The 6,033-nt window shown below is 35.1% G+C and overlaps 1 pseudogene; it reads left to right on the top strand.

The window, feature by feature from the left end:
• Window positions 1–3,897: 3,897 nt before the first annotated feature.
• Window positions 3,898–6,033, top strand: part of LOC105548619 — a 155,913-nt pseudogene continuing 153,777 nt past the window's right edge.

The raw sequence follows: 6,033 nt of genomic DNA, 5'->3' as shown, positions 1-6,033 counted from the left end.
ATTCATAAAGGACAAAACAGTTTAGATGCATTTTAATTTATAAGATGAGTTATTTGCTTACAGCAAAATACTTTAGAATCTAAAGTATAACATTAGAAACGCTCAAGATATTTACCTCTTTTTCTGAAAATGTCTCTGAGATTTAAAATTTGCCTCATTCCTATGACAGTTTTTTACAATCACATCTCTGAACAATAATACGAGATTCTTTCAATCTTTTCATCCTTTTTTATTTATTGAAGGCAGTTTTCTGGTGAGCCTTTTAAGCATGCAAGTTCTACCCGTGATCATAAAAAATAAATCACAGAAGCTCTTCGGTGCTAGGTATCATTTAGCCTAATCTAGACAGTGACATTTGGGCCACTAACAGCATAATCATGGTTATTGCTACAAATTGCTCCATGTTTGAGTTTTAATGTTATAAGTAAATTATGCCAGCGGATAAAATATATGTTTCTTTGGGAATTAAACATGTTTATTTCAGCAATGTGGCCATGGAATAGCACGGAAACCTTAAGCTTGTTTCATGTAGTAATACTGCCACCTTCTGAAGCCCAGAGGAATTGTCCTCAAGGTTAGCTGTTTTAAGAGACTTCTCAGGTGGCCATTTGTAGTGATCCAGCAGCCAGAAACTTCCAAGTCTAGAAACCATCTGACTTTTATCATGGGAATGATAAGTTTGATTTTAACTCTTCATTTAAAATAAGTAGAAATGAATGCAGGTATCCAACAGTCAGTAAAAATTCTATTTCCTCTTTTCATTTTACCCCCAAAAGCCTTTTATTTTCTGGACTTTAGAACTCTCTTTTTTTGGTGGTGTGTAGTATCCTGCTAAAAAGCTCAGCTGATATAAAGCTAATTCTGGTATGGAAATTACACAGCAAGAGCGGTTGCCTGGCAGAAGTGGGACAGTGGTGGCCACAGCTGGGATTGTAAGAAGGAGATGGCAAATGTTTTTCTATCATTCAATCAGACAGTATGCCCTTCAGCAGAACAACAAGCCCTCCTGATTCTTTAGAATTAGTGAGATTAGCATGAAGCACATAATGCAGGGTGATGGGATTTGTCATAATTTGCATTGTCCTGGAAAAATGCGGGTTGATAGAGCGATGCATCTTGGAGCATGTCATGTCCCACGGGCAGGTCACAGAGGAAGCTTGGCAGAAATAATTTTGTGATATGTGCATCAGTTGCAAATGCTTCATAAGTAATTTGTCAGAATAAAATAAATAGAAAGTGGTTAGGAAGGTAGAGAAAGTAGGGTCCTTGTAAAAGTATCTCCAAAAAAATTAGATATGTCATCCTCAAATATCACATTGTTAGTGATTAAATGAAAATATAATGAATGACTAGGCTTACTCTCCTTTTGGTTTTAAATTTCCAAAACCTTACTGTTAAGTCTTTCCTTTTTTCTAAAAGTAAAATCTCTCCTAAAAGTAAAATCTTACTGGTAAGTCTTTCCTTTTTCCTGAAGGTAAAATCTTGGAAAATACATGTGTGTTTCTGCAAAGTTTGTTTATGAAAGCCCGTTATAGAAATTATCAAATACAGCTACATTAGAGAAGGCTTTCTGAGAGTTTGCGTCTGACCTTGATAATGTTCCCAAACTACAGATAGGAAAGGATAATCAGTATGTAGTTGACAAAACGAACATGACACTGTTACTTATCTACAGCAGCATTTCTGGAAATGGGCATCTAGAATTCAGACAGGCAAGGGGAGCGTGCTTATTTAGCATAGCATTGCAAGAATGAAAGGTCCGGTGTCAGGTATTGTCCATGGTTTATTTATGTAGTACCTGACAGAGATGCCACTGTCTTTAATATTTAGAAATTTCTTCTATCCAAGAACATTATAGCTAGTGTTTGCAGATTATGTTATTTATCATTTCAGTATCTGCTTCTACTGCACAAAGACATTTTGCAATGTCTCCTTTATTTGTCTTTATACATTTCAAACAAAAGATTAATGCTGGCAGTTCGGTAACACTGATCTTCTATGACAGTTGAACATTTGTGGGTTGAGGGTCTAATAAGAAAAAAAATTTAAGTGAGGAGTTTAAGGAAAATGAAAAAAATAATCACTTGTGAAAATCAGGCTTATAATAAAAATGTATCTTCTTACTACACTGTTCGTAGGAAGAATACTCATTTTCTCAGATGGTTATAATTGTAGAATTAGGTTTTATGAAAACTAAAATTACCCTAGGGCACAGCTCAACATGAATAAATCTTTCAACACCCAGATCTGGAAACATGATACACACGAAACTAATAATGCCCTACAATTACAAGTAGATCAAGAAGAACTGTGCGAAGTTTTTAAAAAACATTATTTATTGAGTTCTGTAAGATGAAAGTGACTCCAAATAATGTTAGTTCAGACTATTTTAAATCATTTGTTGTTTGTAAAATAATAGCCCTCTATGTAAACCTCATATGTTTTTAAACTCGCCCTCCTGTCTGTAATCTTCAAAACTGACTGCTTTCAAACAAACAGTTTTACTAATCAGAGATAATAAGTGCTTTGTGGTGCCAATTGTTAAAAACTAGATTTTTTGTGGACATTATTTTTCTAATATATCATCTCTGGACTCATAAGGTGATTTTTAAAAAATAAACCCTGTTTACTGAGTTGTAACATTTCAGCCCAGTTTCAGCATTGTGGATATTCTGTACAATATTTATTTCACTGAGAGTTGGTACTGTAGACTTCAATCTTGGGTCACATTTTAACAACTTTTTTCTATTGTCTTCTTTTTGCTGTATACTACTGCGTCAAAAAAAAAAGGCACCTGTTGCTTCTCCCGTGAAATTCCTTTCCTCAGAGGAAATGTGCTTGCAGTGACAGATAATTTGCCTTGGTTAGAAGTTTTCTAGCATTTTCCCCTAAATAGCAAAGCCATAATACTCTCAGATAATCTTCAGGGGAGAACAAAAATACCTCTTCGTTCTCTTAGCAGAAAATTATGATAAATAATTTTAAAAATAAAAACTTTTTCAAATAAGTGTACATCTCGCCAGTCCTCTCCCCAAAATTTTAATAAACTAAGGATTTAAATTCCACCTTTTCAGACAAAGTTTTCTAAATTCAATCAACAGGATAATGTACTGGATAGATCAATTTTTATATTGTCTTTAGACTTTACAATTGTTTTACTCTAGATAATGACCACTAACCTAGCAATGCTAGTTTAACTCTCAATGTCTTACGAACTATTTATTGAGTCATTTGTTCATCTAGTCAGTATATGCTCCTACTGCTTATGGTGCCTATTCTGTGTCCTTTGAAGGATGCTGTGCAAGAGTTTTTTTCCCATAGGGATGGAGAGTCAAGTGAGTAGAGAAGGCCCGATCAACAATTTAATCAAGAGGTATTCACTGGGCAAAGCACCTCATCCAGAGTTAATGGCATTGCCACTCTGCGAATGAGTCTCAGAAAATGAAGAGGTAGCTAAAGGAATTAGCTTATTAATGTGCTATCATTACATCTGGACTGGATTCAGTTCTTGGTGTTTGTCTGGAAAATTCAGCGCTGCTACAGTATTGTAATACCTGGCAATTCTCATATTAATGGAAGGGTAACTAGTTTGTTTATTTTAGTCTACCTAGTCTGTGATGAAACTCAAATATTTATTTGACAATAAAGTGATGTTTTTTACCCAGGACAGGTGAATGCATGAAACAAACTATATTTGTCTTCCATTCTGCTTTCACTAGCTTGTCTTTAATAAATTCATTGCCTCACAGATTATTAATACCATTTGAATGATTTTTCTATTTTGCCCCAGCTTCAATAGCTGCCTGTATGAACTCTTATTATCATTTCAGAGTTATTTCTGTAGGGTTCTTTATAGTGAACAAATAGTCTCAGGTAAAAAAAAAAAAAAAACTCAAAATGATAATTGAGTCAGTCCAGAATCTCATCAGGAAGAATGTGTCAGAGAAATCTAGTCTAGATATTTCTGGACATACAGGTAACTTCCTCAAGTAAACAAGAATGTTAGCTAAACAAATTTCCACTTAGCTTGATACTATTTGTTTCTAAATATAAAAGAAATAGATTAAGTAATTACTTAATTTTCATTGAAAATTTTAATTTGAAAAGGACTTCTTTAAAGAAAAATGGTATATTATTCCATTTTCACACTGCTCATAAAGACATACCCAAGACTGAGCAATTTACAAAAGAAAGAAACTGTCATTTACTTACAGTTACACGTGGCTGGGGAGACCCCACAATCATGGCAGAAGGCAAGGACGAGCAAGTCACATCTTATGTGGATGGCGGCAGGCAAAGAGAGAGAGCTTGTGCAAAGGAACTCCTCTTTATAAAACCATCAGATCTAGTGAGACTTATTCACTATCATGGGAACAGCACAAGAAAGACCAGTCCCCATGATTCCATTACCTCCCACTAGGTTCCTCCCATGACACATGGGAATTGTGGGAGCAACAATTCAAGGTGAGATTTGGGTGGGGACACAGCCAAACATATCAAATGGCTATATAAGTTCTTTGAAAAGTTATTGGTACTGGAAAACAGGAAGATATCAAGGCTAGGAATAAAACATACTTATTTTAGATGCAGTTTTTTTTTCTCCTGACCAGGGAGATATCTCTAATGCTTCTCAATGTATATGGTGTGAGCCAGGCATGGTGGCTCACACCTGTAATCCTCACAGTTTGGGGGACGAAAGTGGGAGGATCACTGGAGCCCAGGAGTTGGAGACCACTGTGAGTAACATAGCAAGACCTCATCTCTACAAAAAAATGAAAAAATTAGCTGCGCATGTGAGCACCTATAGTCGTAGCTACTTGGGAGGCTGAGGCAGGAAGATTGCTTGAGCCCAGGAGTTCAAGGCTGCAGTGGGCTGTAATTGCACCACTGCATTCCAGCCTGGAGGACCAAATGAGGCCTTGTCTCTTAAAAAAAAAAAAAAAAAAGAAGAAAGAAGAAAGAAAAAAAGAAAAGTACATACATTTTAGAGACTTCACCCATGAATTTTCCTTTTATATCTGTCATAGGTTTGCTTTTTTTAATACAAAAGTCATCATACTTGTTTCTGGCTCAAACTTGCCATGCAACACCTGAAGTCCTTTTACTAGGTCAGTAGGGAAAGGAGGTATTTCTTCTTTCATTCGTTTTTCCAAGCTCACCACTGCCCCACAATATAGATCTATTGGCTGTTACAAAATAATTTTTATTATATGTATAGTTTATATTGTAAAATATTTCTGAAGTTATAAAGTAAATAAATAAAACAGTAAGTGCTCTCACTTTTTTTCTTTTCATTAATATTTAAATCACCATTTTTATTGTCCAGAAAATTTTTGCAATCTATTAGTCCATGATGTAGACATGTCTCCATGGAGTATTTCAGGATAAAAATTTAGCCAAATAACACATTTTACCTTAGGGGGGAAAAAAGCAGCACTTAATTTCCTCTGCACACTTGTTAAGTTTATTCGTCGTGGATGATTTAGAAGGGTTTCTTCTTGTATATATTATATGGAAAAGACATTATTTGTAAATATGTGATAAGATTATATTGTAATACTGTACACTTATTAGATTGGGATGTCATCAAGCTCTCAAAGTTTCTAAAAGTGCATGGCAGCTGATGAGTGAGGATAGATGACAAAAGAGAAAAGTCAATAGTTTGACTGTGGGAGATGATCAAATCACACTTGAAATGGAAAGCTTCCCTGTTACTAGAACAGAACTGTGTCCTGAAAAGAAATAGTGTTCTTCTGTCCTGTCGTCCCCTCTGAACTGAATTAAAAGTAATGGATTTTAAAATTTATGCTTAATGAAAGAATAAAACATCTGAAATTACTACAGCAAAGATAAAGATAAAGACAGCCAGAAGAATCACTAGGTAATTTTTGGAGAACCATTTCCCCCCACCATCAATTTACATTGCTGTGGCCTTTATCTTATATATTGGATGTCAAAAGTCATTTTCCAGGGCATTCAGAAGTTGTTTAAGACTGTGTGTGTGTGTGTGTGTGTGTGTGTGTGTGTGTGTGT

This window comes from Mandrillus leucophaeus, unplaced genomic scaffold (genome assembly GCF_000951045.1).
Source record: "Mandrillus leucophaeus isolate KB7577 unplaced genomic scaffold, Mleu.le_1.0 Scaffold417, whole genome shotgun sequence".
In the NCBI taxonomy this organism is placed as follows: domain Eukaryota; kingdom Metazoa; phylum Chordata; class Mammalia; order Primates; family Cercopithecidae; genus Mandrillus; species Mandrillus leucophaeus.
The sequence above is the reverse complement of the archived record's forward strand: the minus strand, read 5'-3'. Positions and strand labels throughout refer to the sequence as shown.